Raw genomic sequence first — 16,922 nt, 5'->3', positions numbered from 1 at the left:
TGTCTTTATACCTCCCCCCTCGACTCCGCCCAAGGACCCCAACAGTCTTTTCAGGTGAGGAAGAGGTTCACTTGCAACTCCTCCAAACTCATCTATTGTATCCGCTGTTCCAGGTGTAGACTCCTCTATATGGGCGAGACCAAGTGCAGACTCAGTGATCGTTTCGCTCAACACCTCTGCTCAGTCTACCTAAACCTACCTGTTCTCCCGGTTGCTAAAGACTTTAACTTCCCTTCCCATTCCCACACTGACCTTTCTGTCCTGGGCCTCCTCCATTGTCAGAGTGAGGTCCAGCGCAAATGGAGCAACAGCACCTCATATTTTGCTTTGGCAGCTTACACCCCAGCGGTATGAACATTGACATCTCCAACTTCAAGTAACCCTTGCTTTCCCTCTCTCTGCATCCCTCCCCCTTCCCAGTTCTCTGACCACTTAATGTCTCCTACATTTTTATCTCTGTTTGCTATGTTGTTACCTTCTCCCAGCTAACAAAAATCTATCCTATATTTTCTTTGATCTGCATTCTCTTTGTCCTGTTTTCACACCTTAACCTTCCTTATCTATGTACCTATGTTCCTGTCTTTTCCCCATATCCCCTGACTCCGCTATCTTTAAGAGCCCCATCTAGCTCTCCCTTGAAAGTATCCAGAGAACCGTCCTCCACCGCCCTCTGTGGCAGAGAATTCCACAGACTCACAACTCTCTGTGTGAAAAAGTGTTTACTCGTCTCCGTTCAAAATGGCTTACCCTTTATTCTTAAACTGTGGTCCCTGGTTCTGGACTCCCCCAACATCAAGAACATGTTTCCTGCCTCTAGCATGTCCAAACCCTTAATCTATATTACTAAATCTCTGTTCTTGACCGCTTTTGGCCTTCTGTGCTGCGATTTCCGAGAGAACGCCATCACCTACGGCCGTCATTTTTGGCCATCTTGCTCAGAGCTCCCCTCCGCCGCATATGTGCCGAGGATTTTTCCCGTCAATGAAAAATGACAGATATATTAATGTTTTTACAAAATTCCCCATTCTCTCTGCTGCCCCTGCTGGAGGGAGGGGGATGGACTATAAAACCAGGAAGTGGTGTGCCTCAATTAGTCTCTGCAAAATGGAGGGCACTCTGAGCTCTGAATGAGCTCTGACTGAACAAATGTGTACACAACTGTGGGTAAGTACCCTTAATGTGGTTTGAAAATGAAAATATGGTTAGTTTGAAGTAAAAAAGCACTGCCTGCAAATGGTTGTTTGGAGGGTTTGGGTTGAAGTAAAAAGGCACTGTCTTTCTCTCTCCCCTCTCTCTCCCCACCTCTCTCTTTCTCTCTCTGTCCCCCCGTCTCTCTCCCTTTCTCTCTCTCTTTCCCCACCTCTCTCCTCTCCTCTTCCCCCCCTCCTCTCCTCTTCCCCCCCCCTCCTCTCCCCCCCCTCTCCTCTCCTCTCTCCTCTTCCCCCCCTCCCCCCCTCCTCTCTCCTCTCCCCCCCCCCCCCCCCTTCGCCCTCCCCCCCCCCCCCCCTCCTCCCCCCCCTCTCCTCACCCCCTCACCTCACCCCCCCTCTCCTCACCCCCTCTCCTCACCCCCTCTCCTCACCCCCTCTCCTCTCCCCTCCTCTCCTCCCCCTCTCTCCCTCCCCCCCTCTCTCCTCCTCCTCCTCCCCCCTCTCCTCTCTCCCCCTCTCCTCTCCCCCCTCCTCCCCCTCTCTCCTCCCCCCCCCCTCTCTCTCTCCCCTCTTTTTCTCCCCCCCTCTCCCCTCCATCCCCTCCCCTACCATCCATCCCCTAAACCCCCCTCCCCTCCCCTCCCCTCCACACCCCTACCCTTCCCTCCACCCTCCCTCCCTTTCCCTGCTCCCCACCCTCTCCCCTCACCTCCCCCCCCTCTCAGCACACCCCCTCTCTCCCCCTCTCCCTCCCCCCCTCTCCCTCCCCCCCTCTTCCCCCCTCCTCCCCTCCCCCCCCTCCCTCCGCTCCATACCCCCTACGCTCTTCCCTCCACCCCCCCTCCCTCCCCCTCCCTGCTCCCCACCTCTCCCCCTCTCAGCACCCCCTCCTCTCACTCTCACCCTCTCTCTCTTGCCACCTTCCCCCCCCCCCCCCCCTCACCCACCATTCCTCTTCTCCTCCTCTCCACCCCTCTCCCTCTTGCCCCCTCTCTCTGTGTTTCTGTGTCTCTCTCTCTGTCTCTGCCTTCTCCTTCTGCCCTCACTCTCTAGCCCTGCCCCCCCCCCCTTTCTAGATGTGACTGCAAGTTGGGGGCTATGCGTCAGTAGATAGGGTGGTTATGGGGTAAAAGGAGCAAATTAATAATATTAATATAATATCAAGGGATGGTAATTAGCGTGAGTGTGGGAGGGGGGGGGATAGTTAGTGTGTGTGAGACGCTGCATGCCGCCTCCCCCCCCCCCCCCCCCCCCCTCCACAACCGCACGTTGGGGGAACAGACCCAACGGGTCTGCATTTGGTCTAGTAATATATGTTTCAATAAAATTCCTCTCATCCTTCTAAACTCCGGAGTATCCAAGCCCAGCCGCTCCATTCTCTCAGCATATGACAGTCCCGCCATTCCGAGAATTAACCTTGTAAACCTACACTGCACTCCCTCAACAGCAAGAATGTCCTTCCTCAAATTAGGGGACCAAAACTGCACACGATACTCCAGGTGTGGTCTCATTAGGGCCCTATACAACTGCAGAAGAACCTCTTTCCTCCTATACTCAACTCCTCTTGTTATGAAAGCATACATGCCATTCGCTTTCTTCAATGCCTGCTGTACCTGCATACTTACTTTCATTGACTGATGAACAAGGAATCCCAGATCCTGTTGTACTTCGCCTTTTCCCAACTTGACACCATTTAGATAATAATCTCCCTACCTGTTTTTGCTACCAAAGTGGATAAACTCAGATTTATCCACATTAAACTGCATCTGCCATGCATCTGCCCACTCACCCAACCTGTCCAAGTCACCCTGCATTCTCGTAGCATCCTCATCACAGTTCACACTGCCACCCAGCTTTGGTGTCATCTGCAAATTTGCTCATGTTACTTTGAATCCCTTCATCTAAATCATTGATGTATATTGTAAATAACTGCGGACCCAGCACCGAGCCTTGCAATACCGCATTAGTCACTGCCTGCCATTCTGAAAGGGACCCGTTAATCCCTACTCTTTGTTTCCTTCCTGCCTGCCAACCAATTTTCTATCCATGTCAGCAATCTACCCCCAATACCATGTGCCCTAATTTTGCCCACTAATCTCCTATGTGGGACCTTATCAAATGCTTTCTTAAAGTCCAGGTACACTACATCCACTGGCTCTCCCTTTAGTCTGTGGGCCGAGGAGCTTTTTCATTCAAATTCGTGACCCTACTCACAGAACTACCTGAATTTTTAACATATTGTGTAAAAATATTATATAAATCATACCTGTAACTCATCAAAACCAAAACCTGCACATTTTTTTAAAATATGAGAAAAACTTCAAATTTTCCGAGTAATAATTGTCCAATCAATGCACGTTTGTAATTGAGGTCAGACTCAAATTGACCAATCCCACGCTTTGTTTTATGGTTGCTAGGCAGCGAGGACCCTGGGATCATGGCTGCTTCCTAATTACATCAAAACAACAGCAAGGTTTCCAAGGAATAAAGGTAATGCTAACCTTGCTAATAATTTAGTTTCACAATTGATGTATCTTTATAAAGTTATGATGTGAACTGTTAAATAAAAATGATAAATAACAAATGTAAAGCTAGGGTTAGGATTAGGGTTAGAGTTGGTCAGTCAGTCTGCCGGTCGGGCTTGTCGGTAGGCCGATGGATGCTGTGGAGGATCTGTCATGCGTCGTCGTGAGTGGCCGGGCTGCCGGTGGGTGGTGAAAGTGGCCGAGCCGCCGGTGGGTGGTGAGAGTGGTCAGCCGTGCCGGGCCGCTGGTGGGTGGTGAGAGTTGTCGATCGCCGGTGGATGATGATAGTGGTCGGTCCTCCGGTGGATGGTGAGAGCGGTCAGTCCGCCGGTGGATGGTGAGAGCGGTCAGTCCGCCGGTGGATGGTGAGAGTGGTCGGATGGCCGGTGGGTGCAGCGAGTGGTCGGTTGGGCTGTCGGGAGGCCGACGCTATGGGGGTGCTAAAGGCAGCCCGGGCGGCGTGCAGGGCATTGCTGCTCCCCACCATCATCACCACGATGATCCAGAAGGGCATGCTGGCCGAGGTGAATGTGCTGCGGGGCTACACATACGGAGCCCGCAGCCGGTCCCAAAGAGGCTCCCGCTCCAGCCATGGGCAGCTCTGGAAGGGGGGCTAATTAGGGTTAGGGTTAGGCATTTTCCTGTCAGTGGAAGATGCCTTTGCCTATCCTCAGCCTGGCACTGCCCCAGTCCCACTATGGCCGTGACCCCCACTCTGCACACTGGCAGTCAGTGGGGTTCGATAAACGGGGGAACCCAGAGGAACTGCCCTCACCCATTAATTAGGCTGGTTCAGGAGCCGGATCTCTGCGGCAGTCTCATTCTAAAAACGCACACAATTATATTCATTATATTATTTTTATATAATATAATTATACATAATTATATATGATTAAAGTCATATTCACGTCATATCTATATTACTAAAAGTCTGATCTTGACCGTTTTTGACTTACTGTGATGTGATTTCCGAGAGAACGCCATCACTTATGGCCGTCATTTTTGGCCACCTCGCTCAGAGCCCCCCTCCGCCGGACTGGACCGGATGATGTTTCCCATCGATTAAAAATCAGAGAGATATTAATGTTATAAAAAATTTCACCATTCTCTCTGCTGCCCCCGCTGGCGGCACGGGGGAGAGGGACTATAAAACCCGGAAGTGTCGTGGCTCACTCAGTCTCTGCCAGACGGAGGAAGCGAGTCACGGCTCTCTGAGCTGCGAATTATACTGAATTCAAGAGAGCCGACTGCTCAGTCTATGGTGAGTATGTTTGTTGGATTTTATTTAAAGCATGTTTTTGCTTCAGCAACAGCAGCCTCTACAGGATGCTTTAAACATTCGTTTTACACACTGTATATTCAACACGTTCTGAAGTTACTTGGCATTTTAGTATTGGGTGAATGTGTGTGTGTATGAGTATGAGTCTGTGTGTGCGTGTGTGTGTGTGTGTATGAGTCTGTGTGTGTGTGTGTGTGTGTGTGTGTGTGTGTGTGTGTGTGTGTGTGTGTGTGTGTGTGTGTGTGTGTGTGTGTGTGAATGAGTCTCTGCGTGAGTGAATAAGTCTGCGTGTGTGAATGTGTGTGTGTGTGTATTTATATATATATGTATAGTATAATACTATATGGTTTAAATAGACTGCCACACGGAAATAGGCTCCCCATGGTGTAATATGGGCATTGGACACTAGATGGCGCTTGTTTTTTCAATCTAATTTTCTAATTAGTTTAATTAATTAATGTGCAACTTTTGGCACTGACGAGTTATGACTTCCTTCTCAATTATATTTTATCTAAATCTGTGCAAAATTTCATGTAGGTCCGAGACATGGGTCATGAAAGTTGATTTCTAGACACATTTTTGATGCTCGGCCCACAGCCTACTTTTCCATTTTCCAAGTTACATCCTCAAAAAATTCCAGAAGAATAGTCAAGCATAATTTCCCCTTTGTAAATCCATGCTGACACGAACCGATCCTGTTACTGCTATCCAAATGTACCGCTATTTAATCTTTTATAATTTACTCCAGCATCTTCCCCACCACCTATAACAGGCTAACTGGTCTATAATTCCCTGTTTTCTCTCTTCCACTTTTCTTAAAAAGTGGAATAACATTAGCAAATTGAAAAGTGGAATAACATTAACTCAGCATCTGCAGTTCCTTCCTACACATGCAAGCAGATTCGACTGGATTAGATGGGGCATCTTGGTCAGGATGGATAAGTTGAGCAGAACCTGTTTTCATGCTGTATGACGCTATGGCTCTCTATCACTCTACTTCAGATTCACACAAGCCTATGTAAAGGATAAAAAAAATAATCAAGACCAATAGGAGATAGAAAACACGGATATTCCCCAGCAGTCTCCTGAGAAATCAAGGAGTCCAACAGAACAATGTCCCTGAATAAGAGAATAGTTATCTCTTGTAGATAGACACAAAATGCTGGGGTAACTCCGCGGGACAGGCAATATCTCTGGATAGAAGGAATGTGTGATGTTTCGGGTCGAGACCCTTCTTCAGACTTAAACTAGCATCTGCAGATCCTTCCCACAACAATATTTCTTGTAGTCGGTGATCTCCATACTAATCAGAGACATTGTTGAAAATAATGTAGATTTGGATTCACCAAACAAACTAGAAACTAGTTCCATTGCTCCATGAATCTTGAGCAAAAGTAGAACTATCTAATGTTACATTGCTATGTTAGTTTTCATTAATTTGATTGATGTTTTCTTGTTTTGATCCTGTAACATTGTTAACAAATACATCTGAATTGATACACAGTCTAGCTAAAATTATAGAGCACTAAGTCTTGGAAATACTTCAACATTCCAAAATCTATTCTCTGTGCTTGCATCAATGGACTGTGATTTACTTTCTTGGTAGTTTCCGTTAAACGCGATTCCTACCTCTGTTCTTTCTATTGCATCTAGCACTCCCATTAATTATTAATCTTAGCAGTTTTTGTCATTGTGTTTATTCATCTTACTTGCATGAATTGAGGATTCAATTCATTCCACGCTAGAAAGGACAGATGTCAGGTTTTAGACAAATATTATATTTCTTATATATTGATCTTTGGTTGTATTCCAATCACAGATTGAGAATTCTGAAACCTTCAACTGAATTGTGCAGCAATTCCTGACATCCCATTATTCTAGTCAGGAAGTGAGAGTAGCTCCACACTAACAGACACAAGTGAGTACAGATGCTATAATCTGGAGCCTTTCGTCTGATGCATGGTCCTGACCAGAAACGCCAACCATTCCTCAGACTCTAAAGATGCTGCCTGACCTTACAAAGATCCGCCATCAGTTTGTATTTTATTGATCTGTGGTGTCTTTAACTTTGGGGAAAAAAGAATGGAAAGATTTTATTTGAAGAATAAAAACTGAGATGGAGTTTTTTTGTTTTTTTTGGTGTGTCCAAATGTCAGTTTAGGTGTTTCTCAGTATGTCTTATGTGGGGGGTGGTGTGGGGGAAAAGGGGGAAACCGCTTTTCGATCGCCTCCTTAACGGAGAGGCGACTTTTTCCATGTCGTCTCCCTTGCGGTCTAACAGCTTGGATTGGAGCGGCCTTTCTCGGAGTTGGGCCCGGAGCTTCAGCAGCGGGCGCAGCATGGACTTTTCCGTCACGGAGCAGGCGAACCCTTGCAGGGGGTCGCCAGACAGAAGTGTTCCAATCGCTGGCCTGGTGACTTTGGTATCATAGGGCTGTGGTTTGCGGAGCTTCTAGCCACGGGCATGGCGTGGACATACCATCCAGAGTCTGAGAAGGGATCGCCGGAGAAGAGCTCCGACCACCGGCCTGCAGCCTTTAACATCCTGAAGCCATGGTCTCTGGCAGGAAAGTGCCGATTCGGGCGCTCCAAGCTGCAGAGTGAGTTTAGATCATCCCAACGAGAAAGTCTGTACATCCGGCTGTCGTAGCGGCGACTACGGAGGGTTTATGGCCCCGACCATGGAAGAACAAAGGAGGAGGACTGACAGAACTTTGTTGCCTTCCACCACAGTAAAGAATGCTGTGGTGAATGTTTGTGTTAAATTCTATTGTATATGGTGTGTTCATTTTTTAAGTGTATCATTGCCTGACAAATTCATTTCACTGCACCTTCGTTGATGCATGTGACGAATAAATCTGACTTTGACTTTGGAGCTGATGGTTTGTTTCTGTGTCGAAACAAGTTAATATGCCCTAAAAAAAATTAACCTGCCATTTTCCCAACATGGCAACAGCATTAGCAACCTGTCTTTTTCTGCTGCTAAAATAAATAGATGATATTAGCTTCAGTACCATATACAATAATTAGTTACAGAAACAGTGGTTGTTTTAGGTCAGATTTTCCAGATTAGAAAGAAGCCCTTAAAAAATGTCACACCCACAATTCAATTCAACCAGTGAAAGATTTATTTTAATACTAGACCAAGTGCAGACCCGTTGGGGGAGGGGATGGAGGGGAGGAGGGGGAGAAAAAGAGGGGAGAGGAGAGGGGGGGGGGAGGAGGGGGGGGGGAGGAGGAGGGGGGGGGAGGAGGGGGGGGGGAGGAGAGGTGGGGAGAGGAGAGGTGGGGAGAGGAGAGGGGGGGGAGAGAGGGGGAGTGGAGGGGAGAGGAGAGGGAGGGGGGGGAGGGGAGAGAGGAGAGGAGGGGGGGGAGAGGGGAGGGAGAGGAGGGGAGGGGAGGGAGAGGGGGGAGAGGGGGGGGAGAGGAGAGGGGGGAGAGGAGAGGAGGAGGGAGGGGGGGGTGAGGAGAGGGGGGGGGGAGAGGTGAGAGGAGAGGAGAGAGGGGGGGGGGGGAGAGGGGGGGGAGAGAGAGGAGAGGGGGAGGGAGGAGGGGGGGAGAGGAGAGAGGAGAGGGGGCGTGGAGAGGAGGGGGGGGGGGAGGGGGGGGGGGAGAGGAGAGGGAGGGAGGGGGGGGGAGAGAGAGGGGGGGAGAGAGGGAGAGGAGGGGGAGGGGAGGAGAGAGAGAAGAGAAGAGGGGAGAGGAGAGAGGGGGAGAGGAGAAAGGGGGGGAGAGGGGGAGAAAGGAGAGGAGGGGAAGAGAGAGAGAAAGAGAGAGGGATAGGGAGACAGAGAGGTGGGGAGAGAGAGGAACCCAAACCCCCCAAACAACCATTTGCAGGCAGTGCTTTTTTATTTCAAACTAACCATATTTTATTTCAAACCACATTAAGGGTACTTACTCACAGGTGTGAAGAAATGTGTTCAGGTCATTCAGAGCTCAGAGTGCCCTCCATGTTGCAGAGTGATTGAGGCACACCACTTGCAGAGACTGATTGAGGCACACCACTTGCAGAGACTAATTGAGGCACACCACTTCCTGGTTTTATAGTCCCTCCCCCTCCCTCCAGCAGGGGCAGCAGAGAGAATGGGGAATTGTGTAAAAACATTAATATCTCTGTCATTTTTCATGGACGGGAAAAATCCTCGGCACACATGCGGCGGAGGGGGGATCTGAGCGAGGTGGCCAAAAAATGACGGCCGTAGGTGACGGCGTTCTCTCTGAAATCGCAGCACAGAAGGCCAAAAGCAGTCAAGAACAGACTTTTAGTAGTATAGATAGAAACACAGAAAATAGGTGTGGGAGTAGGTCATTCGGCCTCTCGAGCCAGCACCGCCATTCAATATGATCATGGCTGATTATCCAAAATCAGTACCGCATTCTGGCTTTTTCCCTATATCCCTTGATTCCATTAGCCCGATGAACTAAATCTAACTCCCTCTTGAAAACATTCAGTGAATAGGCCTCCACTGTCTTCTGTGGCAGATAATTCCAGATTCACAGCTCTCTGGGTGAAAATGTTTTTCTTCATCTCAGTCCTAAATGTCCTACCCCTTATTCTTAAACTCCCCCAACATCAGGAACATTTTTCCTGCATCTACTCTGTCCAATCCTCTAAGAAGTGAGACTCCCTCTCATCCTTCTAAATTCCAGCGTATACAAGCCCAGTCGACCCATTCTTACACCACATTCACATCCACTGGCTCTTCCTTATCCATTCCACTTGTTACCTCCTCAAAAAATTCCAAAAGATTAGTCAAGCATGATTTCCCCTTCATAAATCCATGCTGAGTTTGACCGATCCTGTCAATTCTTTCCAAATGCACTGCTATAACATCTTTAATAATTCCCCGTTTTCTCTCTCCCTCCTTTCTTAAAAAGTGTAGTTACATTGGCTACCCTCCAGTCCACAGGAACTGATCCAGAGTCGGGAGAACATTGAAAAATGATCACCAATGCATCAACAATTTCTAGGGTCACCTCCTTGGGTACTCTGGGATGCAGGCCATCAGGCCCTGGGGATTAATCTGCCTTCAGTCCCAACGGTTTACCTAACACCATACTCTGACTAATGTGGCTTCCTTTCAGTTGCTATTTCCCACTAAACCTTCGGTCCCCTAGTATTTCTGGGAGATTGTTTGTGTCTTCCTTAGTGAAGACAGAACCAAAGTACTTGTTTAACCGTTCTGCCATTTCCTTCTTTCCCAATATAAATTCACGTGTCTCTGAATGTAAGGGACCTACATTCCTCTTCATTAACCTTTTCCTTTTTACATACCTAAAGAAACTTTTACAGTTAGTTTTTATATTCCCCGCAAGTTTTCTTTCATGCTCTTTTTTTCCGCCTCTTAAGGCCGATTCTCTGGATTTTAGAAATGTTTGAATGCTGCACTGACTGGCTGACATTTTAAATTTCGTTGTACATGGTTCATGTTACAATGACAATAAAGAAACTATTCTATTCTAATTAACCTTTTAATCCTCCTCTGTTGAGTTCCAAATTTCTCCCAGCCCTCTGGTTTGCCACTTCTTCTGGCCAATTTATATGCTTCTTCCTTGGCTTTAACACTATCATTGACTTCCCTCGTCAGCCACAGTTGAGCCGTCTTCCCAGTTTTAATTTTTCGCCAGACAGAGATGAACAACTTCTGGAGTTCATCCAAGTGAAATTTAAATCTTCGCCATTGCATCTCCACTGTCAACCCTTTCAGTATAATTTGCTAGTCTATCCTAGCCAATTCCCGTCTCATACCTTCAAAGTCTTCTTCATTCAATTTCAGAACCCTAGTCTCTGAATTAACTGTGTCACTCTCCATCCTAATGCAGAATTCCACCATATTATGGTAATTGTTGCCCAAGGCAACTGAGGAAGGACATTCTTGCTAGTGAGGGAGTGCAGCGTAGGTTCACAAGGTTAATTCCCGGGATGGCGGGACTGTCATATGTTGAGCGAATGGAGTGGCTGGGCTTGTACACTCTGGAATTTAGAAGGATGTGAGGGGATCTTATTGAAACATATAAGATTATTAAGGATTTGGACACGTTAGAGGCAGGAAACATGTTCCCGATGTTGGGAGAGTCCAGAACCAGGGGCCACAGTTTAAGAATAAGGGGTAAGGCATTTAGAACGGAGTTGAGGAAACACTTTTTCACACAGAGACTTGTGAGTGTGAAATTCTCTGCTTCAGAGGGCGGTGGAGGCCGATTCTCTGGATACTTTCAAGAGAGAGCTTGATAGGGCTCTTAAAGATAGCGGAGTCAGGGGATATGGGGAGAAGGCAGGAACGGGGTACTGATTGTGGATGGTCAGCCATGATCAGATTGAATGGCGGTGTTGGCTCGAAGGGCCGAATGGCCTACTCCTGCACCTATTGTCTATTGTCTATAAGGGGCTTTGCACAACAAGATCGCTATTTAATCCTTCCTCGTTACACAATACCCAGTCTAGGATGGCCCCGCCCTCTAGTCGGTTCCTCTACATATTGGTTTAAAAACCCATCCAGTATACATTCCAGGAAATCCTCCTCCTCAGCACTGTTACCAATTGGTTGGCCCAATCTACATGTAGATTAAAGTCACCCATGATAAGCGGAATATGGAGAGGAGGAAGGCATTGGAGAGGGTTAACTTTATTTTAGAGAAACAACTACTAGGCTTCAAGTCAACTCCATCAATGCCTCGCCAGCAGTTTGTAAGTCATTTCAACCATTTCCAGTCACTTACCTCGGTGGAGATGCGACCTTTCTCCTAGTCACATTTTCGCCCTCCCTCGCGGCTTAACAACTTGGATTGGTGCGGCCTTTCCCGGAGACGGCCCAGAGCTTCAGCAGCAGGCGAGGTCTTTAACGTCGCGGAGCCAGAAGAAAGGCACCGACCACAGGCCTGCTAACTTTAACATCGTGAAGTGGCGGTCTGCGGAGCTTCTACGAGCAGGCGTGGAGCGGACTTTACCATCTCGGAGCCAGGGATCCCTTGCCGGGGATTGCCAGAGAAGAGCTCCCACCACTGGCTTGCCTGCGGCATATAACATCGAGAAGCCACGGTCTCTGGTACGAAAGTGGCCGATTCGGGCACTCCAAGCGCGGAGTGTGTTTCATCCATCCCGACGTTGGAGCTTCGATCATCCCAATGAGAGGGCCTGTACATCGGGCCGTCCGTAGCGGCGACTGCGGAGGGTCACGGCCCCAAACACGGGTGAACAAAAGGAGGAAGACTGACTGAACTTTATTGCCTTCCACATACAAGAGTGGCATTTAAGAGGCTCTCAGATAGGCACATGGAAGTGCAGGGGTATGGATCAGGCACATTTCCCAGTCGGCCGGGTGGCAGATGCTCCCAGGAGGCCACAGACCTTGCGAAGACGGGTGGCGGGTCGCCACAACTCAGGGCCGGCTCCGCGGAGCTGTAGGGAGAGGACCCAGAGGTCGTCGAGGATGGTGTAGACGGTCGAACAAGCGAGGATTCTATTCCTTGGAGCGCAGGAGGATGAAGGGTGATCTTATAGAGGTGTTCTACATCATGAAAGGAATAGATCGGGTAGACGCACAGAGTCTCTTCACCAGAGTAGGGGAATCGAAAACCAGAAAACATAGGTTTAAGGTAGAAGGGGGGATTTAATAGATACATGAGTGGTAACGTTTTTATGCAGAGGGTGGTAGGTGTATGGAACGAGCCGTCAGAGGAGGTAGTTAAGGCAAGTACTATAGCAATGTTTAAGAAACATTTAAACAGGTACATGGATAGGACCAGTTTAGAGGGTTATGGGCCAAATGCAGACAGATGGGACAAGTGTAGATGGGATTGGTTGGCCAGTGTGGCCAGGTTGGGCCGAATGGTTTCCACGATGTAAGACTATGACACAAAAAGTGAAAATAAAAAACCTATAGGCATCTCAGCGCTGAGGTCCAACTCAGAAATCGAGTCAAAGTGTGGAAACAGGCCCATCATCCCTGCTACACTAGTCCCACTTGCCTTCGCTTGGTCTATATCCCCCCAAACCTGTCCTATCTATGTACTATACCTGTCTAACTGTTGCTTAAATGACGGGATAGTCCCAGCCTCAACTACCTCCTCTGGAAGCTTGTTCCATACACCCACCACCCTTTGTGTGAAAATGTTACCCCTCGGATTCTTATTAAATCTTTTCCCCTTCACCTTGAACCTATGTCCTTTGGTCCTCTACCCCTACTCTGGGCAAAAAACTCTGTGCATCTACCCGATCTATTCCTCTCATGATTTTGTATACCTCTATAAGATCTCCCCTCATCCTCCTGCGCTCCATGGAATAGAGTCCCAGCCTACTCAACCTCTCCCTATAGGTCACACCCTCTAATACTGGCAACATCCTCGTAAATCTTTTTGGAACCCTTTCAAGCTTGATAATATCTTTCCAATAACATGGTGCCCAGAATTGAACACAATATTCTAAATGTGGTCTCACCAACATCTTATACAACTGTAACATGACCTCCTAACTTCTATACTCAATATGCTGACTGATGAAGGCCAAAGTGCCAAAAGCCTTTTTGACCACCTTACCTACCTGCGACTCGACCTTCAAGGAACCAATCACCTGTACTCCTAGATCCCTCTGCTCTACAACACTACCCAGAGGCCTACCATTTATTATGTAGGTCCTGCCCTTGTTCGACGTCCCAAAATACAACACCTCACACTTTTCTGTATTAAATTCCATCAACCATTCCTCCACCCACCTGGCCAATCGATCCAGATCCTGCTGAAATCGTTCACAACCATCTTCACTTACTGCAAAACCACTAAATTTTGTATCATCAGCAAACTTGCTAATCTTGCCCTGTATGTTCTCATCCAAATCATTGATTTAGATGACAAACAGTAACGGGCTCAGCACCGAACCCTGAGGAACACCACTAGTCGCAGGCATCCAGTCAAGAAGCAACCTTCCACCATTATCCTCTTGCTTCCTTCCATGGAGCCAATTTGCTATCCATTCAGCTATCTCTCCTTGGATCCCATGCGATCTAACCTTCCAGAGTAGCCTACCATGTCAAACACCTTACTGAGGTCCATGTACACAACATCTACAGCTCTGCCCTCTTCAACCTTTTTGGTCACGTCTTCAAAAAAATCAATCATATTTGTGAGACATGACCTCCCACGTATAAAACCATGCTGACTATTCCTAATCAGTCCTTGCCCATCCAAATGCCTGTATATCCTATCCCTCAGAATAACCTCCCGTAACTTACCAACTACAGATGTTAAGCTCACCGACCTATAGTTCCCAGCATTTTCCCATCAGCCCTTCTTGAAAAAAGGTACAACTTTTTCCACCCTGTGTCTTCCAACACCTCTCCTGTATTTGTAGAGCAGAAGGATTCAGGAGTGCAGATACATACATCCCTGAAAGTGGAGTCACAGGTAGATACGGTGGTCAAGAAGGTTTTCGATACACTGGCCTTTATCAGTCAGGATATAGAGTCTGGAAGTTGGGATGTTATGTTACAGTTGTACAAGATGTTGGTAGGCCCCATTTGGAGGATTGTGTTAAGCTGGAAAAAGTGCAGAGATTATTTACAAGAATATTGCTTGGACATGAGGGCCTGCGCCATAGCGAGAGGTTGGGCATGCAACGGCTATATTCCTTGGCATGCAGAATGATGAGGAGTGATTTTTTTAGAGGCATGTAAAATCATGAGGGGAATGGATAGGGTAAATACACAGTGTCTTTTACCCAGAGGAGTGAAATCAAGATCCTGAGGTTTAAGGTGAAAGGGGAGAAATTTAATAGGAACCTGAGGGGCAACCTTTCCACACAGAGGGTTGTGGGCATATGGAACGAGCTGCCAGATGGGTTAGTTGCAACAGGTACTATAATAAGATTTAAAAGATATTTTGGAAGGTACAGGAATAAGAAAGGTTTAGAGGGATATGAGCCAAATGCAGACAGGTGGGACGAGTGTATACGGGGCATCGTGGTCGGCATGTGCATTTTGTTTCTGTGCCTGTGTCTTTAAGAGCATAAGAAAGCAATGTGCAAACAGAAAAAGGGAGTGCATAACATCCAAAACTACCCATACATTCATACCATCAAATCACACCTTCCAGAAGGCTCTCAAGATTCCATGATTCTTCAATCATCTCAGAACTGGAGTGGAAGCAAGTCATTCTAGTTGCCGAGTGATAGTTCAAATGTAGGCAAAATTACCAAATGCATAGCTGAAATATTGTCTTGTGCAGATGTCAAAGAGGTATATTACAATAGAACTAAGACGATTGGTTGCTCATCAGTTATCAATATATATATATTCAATGCTATATGGACACACTGATCTGTTCTGTATTTATTTATGCCTACAATATTCTGTTGTGCTGAAGCAAAGCAAGAATTTCATTGTCCTATCTGGGACACAGGACAATAAACTATCTTGAATCTTGATTCTACTTCCCTTTGTCTTGAAATCTTAATTTAACATTCTAACTCTAGGTAATCAAATGCTTTCAATATATTTAAACTAAAGAATTGTCAAGGGTAAAACTAAGACTAGAATTTATTCATGAAATTAAATTGGAGCTTTCTACCTTTGCCCAGAACTACAATTAAATTCAGTACAAATAAGATAATTACTTCTTTCAATGTGGAATAATTTTCCCAGCTGGTTTCCATAATTGGCACATGCATTCACAAAAGCATTTATTTGAGACTTTAATCTTCAGATCTATTATACTAATGAAAAAAGTAAATGATTCATTAAATGCTATTTTCGTCCTTTTTATATTTGTCTTATTTAACTGTCCCTGGTTTATTATCATTAATGGTCTCTGACACACTATAATGTGAATTCACTTGCTTTTTACTCCCTAAATTCAAGATTAATTGATAGATTTTGGCTGCCTATTATGCAATGATTTAGCTGTTCAGATTTTTGTATAATATTTCTTTATTTGCATTTATTTTCCATTTCCATGTTTTCTCTCACTTTTCTATTTTACGCATTGATTCTGCACAAAACATAGAAGAGTATCGCACAGGAACAGGCCTCTCGGCCCACAATGTCTGTACCAAACTTGATACAAGACCAACTATTATCTGCCTGCATATAATCCATATCCCTCCATCCCTGCATATCCATATGCGTATCCAGACATTTCTTAAATGCCACATAAACTTTTATCAGGTCTCCCTGCAACCTCCGTTGTTCTAGAGAAGACAATCCAAGGGTAGAACAGTAGCACAGCTGGTAGTGCTGCTCCCTCACAGCGCCAGAGACCCGGGTTTGATCCTTACCTAGAGTACTGACTGTGTGAAGTTTGCACGTTCTCCCTGTGACTGTATTGGTTTCCTCTGGGTGCTCCTGTTTCCTCCCACAAATCAAAGATGTGTGGTTTGGAGGTTAATGTATATATTTTCCCCTTATATTCCACGTCTCAAAGTAAAACACTTCACATTTGCTCCATTTAAATTTCATCTGCCATTTCTTTGCCATTTCTGTAGCTGATCTACATTCCACTGTGTACATTGACAGTCCATTACGCAAGCAATCTTGCTGTCATCTGCAAACCTATTAACCAACCCATCTATGTTTACGTCTAAGTCATGTATGTATATCACAAACAACAGAAGTCCCAGTACGGATCACTGCAGTACTCCACTGGTTGGAGACCTTTCTTCCATCGAACGTGTCCAAAGACAGGCAGCTCGATTTGTTACTAACACCTATGAGAGAGAAGCGAGTGTCACCAAACTTCTGAATTTTCTGGGGTGGAACCCTCTCCAAGACAGACGTGAAGCTCACCGTTTGACCTGTTTTTACAAAATGTTAAATGGTCAGATCGACATAGACTACAAGACCTACACCAAACCCAAACCAATTAGGAGCAGACCAGGGAATTCGATCCAATTTGTGATCCCAGCTATAAAGACAGATGTATACAGCAATTCGTTCTTCCCCCGCACAATTAAAGCATGGAATAATCTCCACCCAA

General features: G+C 46.6%; 1 protein-coding gene across 1 annotated transcript in view; it reads left to right on the top strand.

Annotated features, from left to right (window-relative positions):
• The first annotated feature begins 3,622 nt into the window (after positions 1-3,622).
• The window catches only part of LOC129701612 (lateral signaling target protein 2 homolog), a 61,888-nt gene continuing 48,588 nt past the window's right edge, over positions 3,623-16,922 (top strand). Inside the window, exon 1 of the mRNA XM_055642925.1 lies at positions 3,623-3,641. The gene's annotated coding sequence lies outside the window, so the exon portion shown is untranslated. The remainder of the gene's footprint in view (positions 3,642-16,922) is intronic.

Source organism: Leucoraja erinacea, chromosome 11 (genome assembly GCF_028641065.1).
Source record: "Leucoraja erinacea ecotype New England chromosome 11, Leri_hhj_1, whole genome shotgun sequence".
In the NCBI taxonomy this organism is placed as follows: Eukaryota; Metazoa; Chordata; class Chondrichthyes; order Rajiformes; family Rajidae; genus Leucoraja; species Leucoraja erinaceus.
The sequence above is the reverse complement of the archived record's forward strand: the minus strand, read 5'-3'. Positions and strand labels throughout refer to the sequence as shown.